Genomic DNA, 17,573 nt, shown 5'->3' with positions numbered 1-17,573 from the left:
ATCCATTTCTGTGGCGCTTGTTAAAAAACAATCAGATGTGACATTGAAAGCAGAAGCCATTAAAAGAAAACAATGAATGCTTAGACCACATTAAATAAAACAACCAAATGCTTTGAAAACACCACAAATTATGTTGCAAGTAAAACAGCATTTGGGGAAAATGTATTTGCAACATATATGACAGGTTTCTAACAAGTTGATTAAAATAAAAAGAAGACACATGCTCAAATAGAAAAATTGGCAAAGTCCCCAGTTGCAATACAAAAGAGGAAATAAAAATGGAAATAAACATGAAAAGCTGTTGTGCTTTACTGGTGACCAGAGACATGCAAATTAAAATACTATTGCTATTTTAACATTTTATCACGGTGACAAAGATTAAAAATTATTAGTGTCCTCAGGTTTGATTCCCAGTCAGGGCACATTCCTGGGTTGCAGGCCACGGCCCCAGCAACCGCACATTGATGTTTCTCTCTCTCTCTCTCTCTTTCTCCCTCCCTTCCCTCTCAAATAAATAAATAAATAAATAAATAAAATCTTTAAAAAATATTTCCTACTATTTAAAAAAATTATTAGTGTCCTGACCTGGCTGGTGTGGCTCAGTGTACTGAGTGCTGACCTGTGAACTAGAGTGTCACCAGTTCCATTCCCAGTCAGGGCATATGCCTGGGTTGCAGGCCAGGTCCCCAGTTGAGGGTGTGTGACAGGCATCCTATCAATGTATCTCTCACATGTCAATGTTTCTCTCCCTCCCTTTCTCCCTCCCTTCCCCTGCCTCTAAAATTAAATATAATTATTAATGTTCAGTGCTTAACAAGATGTGGGGAAAGGGCAGTTCTCATATATATTCCTGTTGAGAATGTCAGTTGAGGGCAATTTGGCAATATGTGCCAAAACTGAAAATGTGTGTACTCTTTATTTATCAGTTTCAGAATTCAGAAATTTATCTTAGAGGAATGAATGTCTTGCATGTTCACAAAAATATATCTTTAGAGATATTCATTGCAACATTATTTATAATTGCCAAGATTAACAGCCTAAATGTTCATCCAAATGGAACTGTATGAGATATAGCCCTGGCCAGTGTGGCTCAGTTGGTTTGAGCATTGTCCTGTGCACCAAAAGGTTGGGGGTTTGATTCTTGGTCAGGGCATATATGTATGTTGAGGATTTGATCTCCAGTTGGGGCATGTATGGGAGGCAACCAATTGATGTTTCTTGCTCACGTTAATGTTTCTTTTTCTCTCTTCCCCTTTTTGTCTCTCTAAAATCAAGAAACATTTTTCAAAAGGAATTTGATAAATATATTATAGTAATCCTTACACTAAATAACTTTTAAAAATAATGAAGTAGATCTATATGTGCCAACAGGGAACAATTCCAAGAGCCTTTACTGAGAAATGCAGGTCCCAGAATACAAAGTATGATTACTGTTTCTAATTCTATACCCTTGATGCTCTCTGACTCCAACCAACTCTTGGTAAGTTCTCCATTACCATTTATCTCAGTGATGCTAAAGCTTAATCTCAAGTCTCACATACAATTTTCATTAATTGAAATGGCTGATCACTTTTTCCTCTTTGAAACAATTTTTCACTTGGCTTCCAGGCTCTTACACTCTCCTGGTTTGTTTTGGCCCCATTGGCTCCTTTATTTATCCCTCTTCCTTTCTCCAACTTACTCAACAGTAGAGTTTCCAGGGCTTCATCCTGGTTCACCACTCTTCTCATTCTGTCCTCACTCCATACCCAAATTCATGGCTTCAAATACATTTCATGTGCTGCTGTCTCCTTAACTTACTTCTTCAGCCAACCGTCTCCTGGTGAATTCTAGACTCATATAGCCAACTGCCTACCAGACATCTTCTCTTAGCTGTCTAGTAGCCATCTTAAACCTTTTCTGCCCCAAATTGAACTTCTGATTCTTACCCTGAAATCTTCTCTTCTCTTAATTTTCTATATCTCAGTAAATGGCAACTTCACTTACTCAGTTGCTCAGACCAAAAACCTGCATATCACCCTTGACTCCTCTCTTTCTTTTACACTCCATGCCTAATATCAAATTTACTGTGAAGCTAAGGAAGCTTAAGCATCAGAACCCCTCATTTTCAGAAACTTCTTACAAAGCCCTAAGTGGAATTAAGATGGTTATATGCTTTTGTAAAATTTGCAAAAGTAAAATATCTTAATTGCAATGGGTTAAGATAGCTCTCTTCCCACTCTAGCTTTCCCCTGGTCACTTCCCCCTTGTGGTAGGGTTGGCTTTGTGTGGCTGTGGACATTTGGGGGAAAGTTAAAGTGGGTTTATATTTATTTTGGGTGTGATCAGATATATTTACTTGGCTTTCAGTCACTTCTATGTCATTGCTAACTATCCTGGTATAAAATGGCTTCCAGGAACACTTTTCCTCACACTATGGTGACTAATTGTGTAAGGCCAAAGACCATAACTTGGAACTAATGCATCCTACAGTATTCAGCATTGGAAATATGTGAAGTTGAAGAGAAATAAGATTTGGAATGTACAGAGCTAGGAACTAGCCTGTGGAAAATTCTCCCATTCACTGGAAAAACTATATGTGGAAGATTCAGTACTGCCTAGTCAGAATGGAAATTTTCTTCTGTTACTAAAATACTCAATAATGCAACATAGACAACTGTAAATGCACCATCTATATTTTACTGTGTTAAGACACATAACATAAGATCCATATTCATAACAAAAAATTTTTAAAATATTTTATTTATTTACTGTTAGAGAGGGGGAGGGAGGGAGAAAGAGAAGGAGAGAAACATTAATGTGTGGTTGCCTCTTGATCACCACCTACTGGGAACCTGGTCTGAACCCAGGCATATGCTCTGACTGGGAATTGAACTGATGACCCTTTTGTTCACAGGTCAGTCAGCACTCCATCCTGTGAGCCACATCAGCCAGGGAAATTTTTTTTAATTTTTTTTTTTTTTAGAGAGAGGGGAAGGGAGAGAGAGAAACATCCATTGGTTGCCTCTCAGACACCACCATTCGGGGACTTAGCCAGCAACCCTGACTTGTGTCCTGACATGGAACTGAACTGATAGCCGCTTAGTTTGCAGTATGTCACCCAACCCACTGAGCCACACCAGTCAGGGCTACTCTCTTAACAAACTTTTAACTATACAGTACATTACTGTTGACTATAGGATCTATGTTGTACAGTAGATCCCTAGAAATTATCCAATTTGCATAACTGAAACTTTAAACTCATTGAATAGTAACTTCCCATTATCTACCTACCCTCAGCTCTTGTCAGCCATCATTCTATGCTTTGCTTCTGAGTCTATTTTATTACATGTAGAATCATGCAATATCAGTCTTTTAGAGACTGCCTTGTTTTACTTAGCACAATGTCCTCAAGGTTCATCCATATTGTAGCATGTGAAAGGGTTTCTTTTTTTTCCATAGTATGTATATACCACATTTTGTTTATCCATTCACTTGTCAGTGGACATTTGGGTTGTTTCCATAACTTGGCTGTTGTGAGTAGTGCTACAATGAACACGGGAGTGCAGATATCCTTCAAGATTCTCATTTCAGTTATTTTGGATATATTCCCAAAACTAGAACTCCTAGATCCTATGGTAGTTTTATTTTTAACTTTTTGAGAAAACTTCATATGGTTTTTTATGGTGACCATAGCATGCTTTTATGGGAATCTTGTGAAATACAATTTATCAGAAATCCTATGTTTTCAGAGCACAAACCCTCAGCAGTACTACAAATTGTGATTTTGTCTAGGTATGAATTCCATGTTTTATGTATCTTAGCATATTGAGTCATGTTTTAGTATATCTGACTCATCTTGTTCTGATGAAGCTTGACAGTTTCAGATGAAATGGCACATAAAAGTGAGACAGACACAGTGAACTAGCCTGAACAAACAATTGTCCCAGTTACAAAATGCCCAAATACATTAATCAGTAACTCAATGTATGGGATATTAAGAGTGATTTGATTGTACAATTACATAACAATACATGCAGTATCAATTTTTAAATACATCTAAATTACTCATATAAGTACTTTATTTTTCAGATCAATTTTGTGTTTGTTTATTGGAATGGTTGATGGACAAGAATTTAAATATGATAGGGAGGAAACAAAATATGTAAAATGAAATAAGGATTAGTCTGCCAAAACCTGACTTAATATCACAATGGAAATTTAAAAAACTCTATCAATGATAAAAATGAAATAAAAGCATCAATAATAAAACAAATTTTGATTAACTATGTGAGAGGAGAGAATTATCTTTCCATTCTTTTACAGAAAATATTATAAAATCATCATAAGGACAGATGTATAAATAGTATACAATAAACAATATAAAAGGTCTTACTAGGGTATGTTAGAAAGTTAATATGGAGTTATTTTTCTAGATTTACTGATATTTATAGTATTTTTCAACTTTTATAGATTTGTAATATAATGTCTAAAAAATACAAATGATCAATGAAACCAAGAGTTGGCTCATTGAAAACATAAACAAGATTGATAAACCTTTAATCAGACTCATAAAAACAACAACAACAACAACAACCAGAAAGGTCTTTCAGGATGGAGGTGTAGGTAGACATGATTCACCTCTTTGTGTAACCATAGAAAGAATTACAACTAGACCTCAAAGCAAATAAAACCCAGAACTGTCAGAAAATTGAGCTGTATGCAACTCCGACAAACAAGGATTTAAAGAAACCACATTCATCCAGATGGGTAGAAGGGCCAGAGGTGCAGAGATGTGGTGTGGCACAGAGAGGTGGTGGCAGCGGAGGATGATCCCACATTCATGTATGGTGGATAAAAATCAGAAGGGATACCTCAAGAGTGAGTGATCCCAGACCCAGGTCAGACCACACAGCCCAGGGTTTCAGCACTGGAAAAATAAATTCCCACAAGCTTTGGCTTTAAAAACCAATGGGGGTTGGGGCAGCTGAAGAAACTGCCCAATTATCAGAAAACTTCACTTAAAGGGCCACAGCAATCTTAAAATGTACACAAACCTACCCACTCTGGGATTCACCACCAGGGCAACAGCTGGAAGGGTGCCAGTCGCATATGGGGAGTGGGTGAAGTGACTGGAAATGGGACAAGTGCTGGGAAAACCTCCTAAATCCAGACAGCAGCATTGTCCCTCACTAAGCCCTCCCCCCACACAGAGCCACAAAGTGGTGAAATAGGTTGCCCTTCCCTGATGATTACCTAAATATCCACCCCACACGATTTACAGGCGCCTTTTCTACAATAGGCCATGCTACTAAGACAGGGAGTCTAAGCAGCTCTATCTAATACACAGAAACAAACACAGAGAGGCTGCCAAATTGAGGAAACAAAGAAATATGACCCAAATGAAAGAACAAAACAAAACTCTAGAAAAATAACTAAACAAAATAGAGACAACCAACCTATCAGATGCCTAGTTCAAAACACTGGTGATCAAGATGCTCATTGAGTATGGCAACAACATAAAGGAAGAAATGAAGGTTACACTAAGTAAAATGAAGAAAAATCCACAAGAAACTACCAGTGGAGGGGAGGAAGCCAGGATTCAAATCAATGGTTTGGAACATAAGGAAGAAATAAGCATTTAACCAGAACTACAAGAAGAAAAGCAATTTTAAAAAGTGAGGACAGTGTAAGGACCCTCTGGGACATCTCCAAATGGGCCAACATCTGAATCACAGGGATGCCAGGAGAAGAGGAAGAGCAAGAAATTGAAAATGTATTTGAAAAAATAATGAAATAAAACTTCCCTAATTTGGTGAAGGAAGTAGACATACAAGTCCAGGAAGCACAGAGAGTTCCAATGTAGTTGGACCCAAAGAAGGCCACACCAGGACACATCATAATTGAAATGCCAAAGGTAAAAGATAAAGAGAGAATCTTAAAAGCAGCAAGAAAAAAGCAGAGAGTTACCTACGAAGGAGTTCCCATAAGACTATCAGCTGATTTCTCAAAAGAAACTTTTGAGTCAAGAAGGGACTGGCAAGAAGCATTGCAAAGTCATGAAAAGCAAGGACTTACAACCTAGATTACTCTATCCAGCAAAGCTTTCATTTAGAATGGAAGGGCAGATAAAGTGTTTCCCAGACAAGGTAAAGCTAAAGTAGTTCATCATCACCAAGCAATTATTACATGAAATGTTAAAGGGACTTATTTAAGAAAAAGAAGAAGATCAAAACTATGAACATTCAAATGGCAACAAACTTATAACTATCAACAACTGAATCTAAAAAAAACAAACAAAGCAAACAACCAGAACAGAACAGAATCATAGATCTGGAGATAATTCAGAGTGTTATCAGCTGGGAGGGGGAAGGGGAAGAATGAAGGGAAAGGTGCAGGGATTAAGAAGCATAACTGGTAGGTACAAAATAGACAGGAGGAGGTTAAGAACAGTATAGGAAATGTAGAAGCCAAAGAACTTATATGCACGATCCATAGACATGAACTAAGGTGGGGGGGTGGAATTGTTGAAGCGAAGGGGGTGCCACATGGAGGGAGGCCAAAGCAGAAAAACTGGGACAACTGTAATAGCATAACCAATAAAATATGCTTTGAGAGAGAGAGACAGAGAGAGAGAGAGAAGATCCAAATAAATAAAATCAGAAATGAAAGAGAAGTAACAACTGACACCACAGAAATATAAAGTATTTTAAGAAAATATTACAAACAACTACATGCCAATAAATTGGACAATCTGGACAAAATGGATAAATTCCTGTAAACATACAATCTCCAAAAACAGAATAAAGAAGAAACAGAAAATTTGAACAGACCAATTACAACTAATGAGATTGAAGCAATAATCAAAAAAAGTTTCAACAAACAAAAATCCTGGAACAAATGGCTTCACAGACACATTTTACCAAACATTCTGAGAACTAACACCTTTCATTCTCAAACTACTCCAAAAAATTTAAGAGGAGGGAAGACTCCCTTGCCCATTTCACAAGGCCAGCATTATCCTAATTCCAAAACCTGATGAAGACACTAAGAAAATTATAGGCCAATATCCTTGATGAATATAGATGCTAAAATCCTCAAAAAATAGCAAACCAAATACAGCACTATATAAAAAGATACATTATCAAGTGGGATTTATTCTGGGCATACAAGGTTTGTACAATATCCACAAATCAATAAATGTGATCCACCACATAAACAAAATGAAAGATAAAATCTTATGATTATATCAATAGATGCAGAAAAAGCTTTGACAAAATCAAGCACCCACTTATGATAAAAGCTCTCAGCAAAGTGAGAATAGAGGGAACATATTTCAACATAATAAAGGCCATATATGACAAACTCATATATATCAGCCAACATTATACTTAACGGGGGGGAAACAAAAAACATTTCCTTTACGATCAGGGACAAGACAAGGATGTCCACTTTCACCACTCTTATTCCACAAAGTACTGGAAGTCCTAGCCACAGCTATCAGACAAGAACAAGAAATAAAAAGCATCCAAATTGTAAAGGAAGAAGTAAAACTGTCATTATTTGCAGATGATACTGTATATAGAAAACCCTAAACCTGCTACCAAAATAACTACTAGAATTGATAAATGAATTCAGTAAATTAGCAGGATACAAAGTAAGCATCCAGAAATCAGTTGCATTATTATGTACCAATAATGATATATGAGAAAGGGAAACTAAGAAAACAATCCTGTTTGCAATTGTATCAACAGCAATAAACTACCTAGGAATAAATTTAACCAAGGAGGTGAAAAACCTGTAATTGGAAAATTATAAGATACTGAAGAAAGAAATTGAAGAAGATACAAATAAGTGGAGGTATATAAATAAATGGATAGGAAGAATTAACATTGTTAAAATGTCCATACTATGCAAAGCAATCTATAGATTCAACACAATTCCTATCAAGATTCCAATGACATATTTCATAGAGCTACAACAAATAATCTAAAAAATATATATGGAACCACAACAAACCCCAAATAGATACAGCAGTCTTGAGAAAGAAGAACAAGGTTGATGGTATCACGCCATCTGATACCAAACTACACAAAGCATAGTAATCAAAACAGCATGGTGCTGACATAAAAACAGAGACAGATCAATGAAACAGAATAGAGAGCCCAGAAATAAACCCATGCCTAATTATATTTAATAGACCAATTAATATATGACAAATTAAGCAAGAACATAGAATGGGGTAAAGATAGTTTATTCAATAAATGATGCTGGGAAAGTAGGACCGATACATGCAAAAAATGAAACTAGATCACCTTCTTACAACATATACAAGAATAAACTCAAAATGGATTAAAGGCTTAATTTAAGACTTGAAACCATAAAAATTATAGAAGAAAACATAGGGAGTAAAATCTCTGACATTTATCTTAGCAATATTTTTTTCTGATATATCTCCTCAGGCAAGGGAAACAAAAAAATAAATAAATAAACAAATGGCACCACATCAAACCAAAAAGTGTTTGCACAGCAAAATAAGCCATCAACAAAATGAAATGACAACTTGCTGAATGGGAGAACATATTCACCAATAATACATGTAATAAGGGGTTAATATCCAAAATTTATGAAGAACTCAAACAACTCGACAACAAAAAAACCAAACAATCCAATTTTAAAAAATGAGCAAAGGACCTGAACAGATACTTTTCTAAAGAGGACACACAGATGGCCTATAGATATATGGAAACATGCTCAATGTCACTAATCATCAGAAAAATGCAAATTAAAACCACAATGAGATATTACCTCACACCTGTCAGAATGGCTATCATCAATAAATCAACAAACAACAAATGTTGGCAATGATATGTAAAAAAAGAAACCCTTGTGCATTGTTGGTGGGAACACGGATTGATGCAGCCGTTGTGGAAAAAAAAGGACATGGAGTTTCCTCAAAAAATTAAAAATATAATTAAATTACTGTTCATTGTAGCATTATTTGCAATAGCTGAGATTTGAAAGCAGTGCAAGTACGGATCAGTATATGAGTAAATAAAAACTGTTACATCCTGGCTGGCATGACTCAGTGGATTGAGTGCCAGCCTGTGAACTGAAAGGTCGCTGGTTTGATTCCCAGTCAGGGCACATGCCTGGGTTGTGGGCCAGGTCCCTAGTTGGGTGTGTGCAAGAGGCAACCAATTGATGATTCTCTTACACATCAATGTTTCTGTCCTTCTTTTCTTTTTCCTTCCCTTCACCTCTCTGTAAAAATGATAAATATTTTAAAAATTGTGTTACAATTTGCACAATGGAATGCTACTCAGCTATAAAAAAGAAGGAAATCTTACCTTTTGCAACAATGTGAATGGGCCTGGAGAGTATTATGCTAAGTGAAATAAGGCAGTCAGAGAATGACAAATACCATATGATCTCACTTATATGTGGATTCTAATGAACAATATAAATGAATCAAAACAGAAACAGACTTGTAGATACAGAGAACAGACTGATGGTTGCCAGAATGGAGATAGATTGGGGAACTGGGTGAAAAAGGTGAAGGGATCAAATAGTAGAAATTGGTAGTTACAGAACAGTCATGGGGATGTAAAGTACAGCATAGGGAATATAGTCAGTAATAGTGTAATAACTATGTACAGTGTGAGATGGGTACTGGAAATATCAGGGGGAACACTTTGTTATTTTTATTTTTTTAAAGATTTTATGTATTTATTTATTTATTTATTTAAGAGAGAGGGGAAGGGAAGGAGAAAGAGAGGGAAAGAAACATGGCTATGTGGTTGCCTCTCTTGTGGCTCCCACTGGGGACCTGGCCTGCAACCCAGGAATGTGTCCTGACTGGGAATTGAACCGACAACCCTTTGGTTCGCAGCCTGTGCTCAATCCTCTGAGCTACAGCAGCTGGGGCTATACTTTGTAAAGTATATGACTGTGTAACTACTATGCTGTATACCAGAAACTAAATAAAAATAATATCAAATGTAAACTGTAATTGAAAAATAAATAAAATATTTGTAATATATTGTGATTTCTTTTCTCATTTTAAATAAATATTCACTTTTGTACCTAATTTTATATCATTTTTCCTAACAGACAACACCACAAATTGTATAACCTCCAGACCACACAAAACCTAGATCTACTAGTGCTCACACCCAATCACTCAGCAAATGCTGTTGGCTCTACCTTCTACATATGTACAGAGTCTGAGCACTTCTCACCATCTTCACTGTCACCACCCTGGCCTCAGCCACCATCATTTCCCACCTGGATTGTTGTGATAGCCTCTTAATTTTTCACCTTGCTTCCTGCCTTGTCCTCTTTCAGTCTAATCTCAACTCAGCAGCCAAAGTGATCCTTTTAAACTGAAATCACATCAGGTCCCTCCTGAACTCAAAACTAAAACTCTCCAATGGTTCTCATCCTCACTCAGAGTAAAATCCAAAGTCCTTTCTATGGCCTTCAGAGACCTACATCTGTGTTCTTCTATATGACTCTGACCTTTTCTACTCCACTCCCCCCATTTATTCCATTTCAGCCACTCTGGCTTTTCTGTTGTTCCTTGCACATGCCAAACCTGCTTCTGCCTTGGGACCCTGGCCTTGGCTATTCCTCCTGCTTGGAACACTCTTCTTTCGGGTACCAACATGACTCACTCTGTCATTTTTTTCTGGTCTCTGCTCATATGTCACTTTATCAGTGAGGCCTTCCTTTTATAAATTTATAGCCTCCCCATTACTCATAATCTCTTCTCTACCTTATTTTTCTGTATGATGTCTGATCATCTGACATAATACAGGGGTGGGAAAAAGTAGGTTTACAATTGTTCATATGGAAATAATAGAAGTAAATGACACATTAATAAATAAATAATAATACAATAATAAGTTCTCTTTTGTATACTTACAACTGTAAACTTACTTTTGCCTACCCTTGTACACACTTCCCTGTTAATTTGTTTATTTTATTTGTTCCCCATTAGAAGTAAGCTCCACAAGGTGAAGAACATTGTTTTGCTCACAAATGCATTCTCAGCACCTAGACATGTGCTTGGCATATTGCAGTCATTCAATAAATATTTGTTGAATGAATGAATAAAGTACAAACCCTGTATGTTAACTTAAGCAGTGGTATTAGAGAGTAATTACCTCTTTTTTCTTTTTGTTTTAAAATTTGTTTATTTTTTAAATTGTGACCAAAATATACATAGCATAGAATTTACTATTTTAACCATTTTCAGTATACAATTAAAAATTATTGAATTTACTGGGGTGACATTGGTTAATAACATTTTATAGGTTTCAGGTGTACAATTCAATGATACATCATCTATATATTGTATTGTGTGTTCACCACCCCAAGTCAAGTCTCTTTCTATCATCATTTATCCCTTATCCTTTCCCACCTCCCCCAACCCCTCTTTTTAAGTGTACAGTTGATTGGCATTAAGCACATTCACACTGCTATGCAACTATGACCACCATTCACCCACAGAACACATTTCATCTTGGAAAACTGAAACTCTGTATCATCTTTTTTCTTTATATACTAGGTTAATGCTTGAATCTCTTACAGCAAACATTTATTATTATAATGATAAAAGGCCATTTCCATTTTGGGGGCAGACTAATCTGAAATTTATATTCATTTTATAAAGCGATAATTGAGAAATAACTGTGTTCCTATTCTTTGAACAGATTAAGAGTGAAACTGTCCCGCTTTAGAAATGATTCATTAATGTGTTCCTCTGGGAGCTTGAATATTCAGTACCAGCTGTTTTCCTCATTAAATTTTGAATTTAATGTTTTAGCTTAAGAAATTGGATATCAAAGGAATAGTAAATATTTAACTACTTATGGTATTATTTTAATTTCACATTTTTTTCTTTACCTAGAGTTTATTTAATTAGCAAATACCATTGCAATTGTGCAATGTCATTAACATGGGGAAGGGAGGCCAGAAAGTGGTACATATTGAGAGCCTACTAAATGTCAGATGCATGGTAGATACACAAAGTGGCCTCCACTTCCTCAGACTGCACTCATTGGTCAGTGCACTCCAGGCTGATTTTCATTATCTCCATTCCTTGGAAATGCTCTTGACAAGATGGCCAATTACTTCCCTGTCACTAAATTTTAGTAGACATTTTTCAGTCCTTGTTTGCTTGACCTCCTAGCAGCAGTCAGCCAGATGACCCCACATTTCTTATCAAAGACCCTCTTTTTTTAGTTCATTATTAGAGGTTTCTGATTCTACTTCCTAAATATTTTTATCTTTCTACTTTATTCCATATCCACTGCCACCACCCAAATTAATCTGAAACACCATCACTTCTTGCTTCAACTACTCCAATAGTGTCTTTTGTTTTTATTTTTTTAAATTTTTTATTGTTGACACTATTACAGATGTACCCTATTCCCCACCACCTTTGTTCACCTCCACCCAATTCCTGTCCACCCCCCTGCCTTCACCACACTTCCAAAAACCTCTTTTAAACACACATTTTACTGTGTGATAATTTTCCCCAGATACTGAGGTATAATTAACAAAATTGTAAGATATTTAAAGTTTACAACATGATGATTTGATGTACTTATACATTATGAAACCATATTAATGTATTTATCATCTCACATATTAACCTTTTTTGTGGGAACATTTAAGTTCTACTCTCTTCGCAAATTTCAATTATACAATATAATGTTATCAGCTATAGTCCAATAGCTTCTACTCTCTCCCATTTTCCTACGCCCTCATTTCCTACCAGTCTATTTCCTACACAACTGCTAAAGGTCTCTCCAAAGTATGATCACATTGCCCCCATGGTTATAACTCCTCAATGGATTTTCCTTGCTATGAAAATCAGTATCATTACTCTGGTTTGCTGAGATCTTCCTCCTTTGGTTGTGCTCTGCCTTGCCAGCCTCAGCTTGGGTCATTCTCCTTTTTCATCTTTGTCCTTAAGACTTCTTTGGGTTGCTTGAATAAGCCATACACTCTTTCACTTACAGATCTTTGTACATGCTCTTCCCTTAGCTTGGACTACTCTTGACTTATTTACTCATTCATTGAACAAATATTCATTAGATGCATACTAGTTGCCAGGCACTATTCCAAGTATGGAGGATACACAAGTGAGTAAAATAAAGATTCCTGTGTTTGTGAGGTTACATTTTAGGAGGAGGGAGATGAAACATAATAACTGTAATAAATAAATAAACAAACTGTCTAGTATTTTAGAAAGTGATACTTGCTATGGGGGGAAAGAAGTAGAGAGCAGGGTAAATGTGATCAAGGGTGCAAGGAACGGTGAGTGAGTGGGTAGGTGAAATTTTTAATGGGGAGGGCAAGGTAAGGCCCATTGAAAGCCAAGGGTTTGTTGTTTTTCTATTTTGTTTTTAGTTAGATGCACCTCAACATAAAAGGGACTTTCTCAGTCTTCATTTCTTGAGTTCTCTATCCCTGAATGTCAACTAACAGACCCTAGGAGGGCTCCTTTCAGTCCTGAAATGTCTGGGTCTAATTTTCAATAGACTTTAAGGAATAAAGCTGATGGGTGTTTTAAAGTGGCCTGTTACTGTGAGTTCACACAAGTCCATCAGGCCCTTGGTCTCCACTGTCCCCAGTTTGCCTCTCTCATAGGCCTCCCCAGCTCTAATTAAAGAACAAGTCCAATTTTCCAGTTTCTCATGCAAAAACTTTCCTCTCATATCCAACATCTAAATCATCAGCAAATCCTTTTGACTCTGCCTGCAACACATAGTTAGAACCTAACAACTTCTTAGATCTCCACTGCTACTATTCTGATCTAAGTCACCATTATCTTTCTCCTTAATCATTGCATTGGCCTGCTGTTTGGTCTTTCTTCTTTCATCCTTGCCTTCCTTCAGCTAGTTTTTTTACATCCTCACTCAAGGATGTGTCTATTGATTTTAGAGAGGAAGGGGGAGAATGAGAGAGAGAGAGAGAGAGAAACATCCATGTGAGAGAGAAACATCAATCGATTGAACCTGTAACCTAAGTATGTGGCCTGACTGGGAATCAAACCCACAACCTTTTGGTGTACAGGACAATGCTCCAACCAGCTGAGTCACTGGCCAGGGCCCTTCAGTTAATTTTAAACACAACAGCCACAGTGACACTCTTAAAATGTACTTCAGATCATGTCACTCCTCTTTTTATAACTCTCCAGTGGCTCCTCTCTTTTTCTGAGGATAAGGTAAAATCGTGGCTCCCAAGTCCCTCTCTGATCTCATTATGTACTACTTTTCCTCTCCTTCTCTCAGTACCAGCCCATAAGCCTCCTTGCTCCTCCTTGAACATGATAGATAGGCTCTTACCACAGGTCCTTTGCACTTACTCTTCCCTCTGCTAGAATGTTCTTCCCCCAGATATCTCACATCTTTCAGGTATTTACTTAAATATTTCCTTTTCAGTGAGCCCTTTTCTGGAAACTATTTAAAAAATTTCAATTCACCCTCTAGTACCTCATCCCCCTGTCCTATAAATTTTCCTCCATAGCTCTATTCATCATCTCACATTATATGAGATCTGTCTGGAAAAAGCCCAGCCACTGTTAATATAACAAGAATGGTTTGCGCAACATCAACGTAACCTGGCAACCAAGGAGAGTGGACTGGAATACGCAAGAGTGAACAATGATGACTTTACTGTACTAGTCAGTGGGGGTGGTAGGTGCCTTTGAGTGAGCATGTGTACTGTGTGGCCGTTGCATTCAAAATGACTGAGCAAGTACAGCAACAAATCTGCATCAAATTTTGCATTAAGCTTGAACATTTTTCCAAGGAAACTATTTGGATGATTCAGAAGGCTTTCAGGGATGATACAATGAGAGCAGCACAAATAAAAGTGTGGCACAAATGCTTCAAAGATGGATGAGAATCTGTTGAAAGTGATTCACATTCTGGGAGGCCTGCAACGAGCAGAACACCTAAGAATGTTGAATGTGTGTGGGCTGCTATCAACAAAGATCCAGGACTCACAGTGCGATAACTAGAAAATGAACTGGGGATTCCAAAACCTACTGTGTCTGAGATTTTCATGCAGGATCTTGGCATGAAACATGTTGTGGCAAAATTCCTCAAATGAATTTTGCCACAACAAAGAGGAACACAAAAATGTTCTTCATCTTCTGCTACCAGAGCAGAAGGAACAGTGTGCTGCAGTTATTAATGACTTGATTCAAACCACTACCAATGAACCAGATTTCCTTAAGAAGGTCATAACTTTGAAGGGGATGAGGTGTCATTGTCGTATGTACAATGTTTCTGTATCTTGTATCTTCTTCAATAAATGTCCCTATTTTTCATAGTACATGGCTGGATGCTTTATGGAAAGGCCTTTCATATACATTGTTAATTTTCTGCTTCACTCCTCCAATGTAAATGTCAAAAGGGCAGAGATTTTTCTTTGTTTAATTCATTGATAAATCCTCAGTGATTTAAACTGCCTGTCACATATAAGCGCTAATAAATATCTGTTGGATGAATGAATAAATGAATTTTATGTGTTTCCTACAACCCAGTCCCCCACAAACTATTCTATCACCGAATTCCAGTCTCACAAACTTCCAACCTTTTCATTGAGACATGAGTTCACTTTGCATCTTAAAAATGATGTTCCAAAAGATTAGCCCCAGATGGACCTGGGTATGAATTCTAGCTCTGCCACTTGGTAGCTGTGTGTAAGATCTAAAACAAGTCACATCACTTCTGTGAGCCCCAGCTTCCCCTGTGGAGAGTGAGAATATTACCTGCAGTGCATAGCCCAAAGATAGGATCATACTACACACACTGTTCTGCAGATGTAGTACCTGCAGAAATTAGTTTTGTCCCCATATCATTACCTCCCTGTCCTCAAATGTCTGTAGTATAGACTTTTAAAATTGAGTTGCTGGTACCAGTAGAATTTGATTTTTAAAAGTAAATAAATGGTGCCAGATTATTTTCCGGTGTTCTGACAGTTCATACTCCTACCAGCTATGTCTGAGAATGCCTGTTTTCCCATACCCTTACTAGTACCAGATGCTATTAATGTTTTCATTTTTGCCTACCCATTGATTTCCATTTCCTTTATCACTTATAAATTGAACATGTTTTCATTTATATATATATACATATATATATGTATATGTATATATGTATACATACATATATATGTATATATATATATATATAAAACTTATTTGCATGCCCTCCTCTGTGATTGCCTTCCCTTTGTCCAATGGTCTTTTGAGTTTGTTTGTATTTTTCTTATCAATTTATAGTTTGGAGGTATGGACAGTGACTGCTAATAGGTACAAGTGTCTTTTTGGAGTAATGAAAATGTTCAAAAATTGGGTTACGTGATAGTTCCACCACTCTATAAATATATTAAAAAGCTTTGGATTTACACTTTAAACCTGTGAAATTTATGGTATATAAATTACATGTCAGTGAACGTGTCAAAGATTAAAACATTTGAAAAGGTAATTTTAATGGCCACATAAAATTGCCTTTTATGCAATTGTCATATTTTACTAATCACCTCCAATTGCTTCTAATTATTTCCAATATTTCATGCTTATAAAGATTGTGATAAAATCTTTGTACATAAATCTCTGCTTTGTCTCAAGATACATTATTAGATGGGAATTACTAGGGGAAAATATATTATTTTTCAGGGGGGAGTATGATTTCTAATAAAAACAGACACTTCTCCAAGGAGGACATACAGAAAATCCAAAGACACATGAAACGATGTTCAATATCGCTAGCTATTAGAGAGATGCAAATTAAAACCACAATGAGATACCACTTCACACCAGACAGAATGGCCATCATAAACAAAGCAACAAACAACAAGTGTTGGAGAGGTTGTGGAGAAAAGGGATCCCTAGTGCACTGCTGGTGGGACTGCGGACTGGTACAACCACTATGGAAAGCAGTATGGAACTTCCTCAGAAAACTAAAAATGGATCTGCCTTTTGACCCTGCAATTCCACTGCTGGGACTCTATCCTAAGAATACTAAAACACCAATTCAAAAGAACCTTTGCATCCCAATGTTCATAGCAGCACAATTTACAATAGCTAGATGCTGGAAGCAACCTAGATGCCCATCAGTAAATGAATGGATCAAAAAACTATGGTACATTTACACAATGGAATTCTATGCAGCAGAAAGAAAGGAGCTCCTACCCATTGCAACAGCGTGGATGGAGCTGGAAAACATGCTAAGCAAAACAAGCCAGGCAGTGAAAGACAAATACCACATGATATCACCTTTAACAGGACCCTAAATAACAAAACAAAGAAACAAGCAAAATATAACCAAAGACACTGAAATAGAGGCCAGGCTGACAGTGCCCACAGAAGAGAGTAGAGGGAATTTAAGGGGACAGTGGGAAGGGTTCACAGGAACAAACTTAAAGGACACATGGTCATAAACTAAGGGGAGGGTGGTAATGGGAGGGAAGTGGGGAGGGCTGGGAGGGGGGACTGGATTGGGAGTAAAAAGGGGAAAACTGTATTTGAACAAGGATTAAAATAAAAGAAAAAAAGAAAAAAATAGGAA

This window comes from Phyllostomus discolor, chromosome X (assembly GCF_004126475.2).
Source record: "Phyllostomus discolor isolate MPI-MPIP mPhyDis1 chromosome X, mPhyDis1.pri.v3, whole genome shotgun sequence".
Lineage (NCBI taxonomy): Eukaryota > Metazoa > Chordata > Mammalia > Chiroptera > Phyllostomidae > Phyllostomus > Phyllostomus discolor.
The sequence above is the reverse complement of the archived record's forward strand: the minus strand, read 5'-3'. Positions refer to the sequence as shown.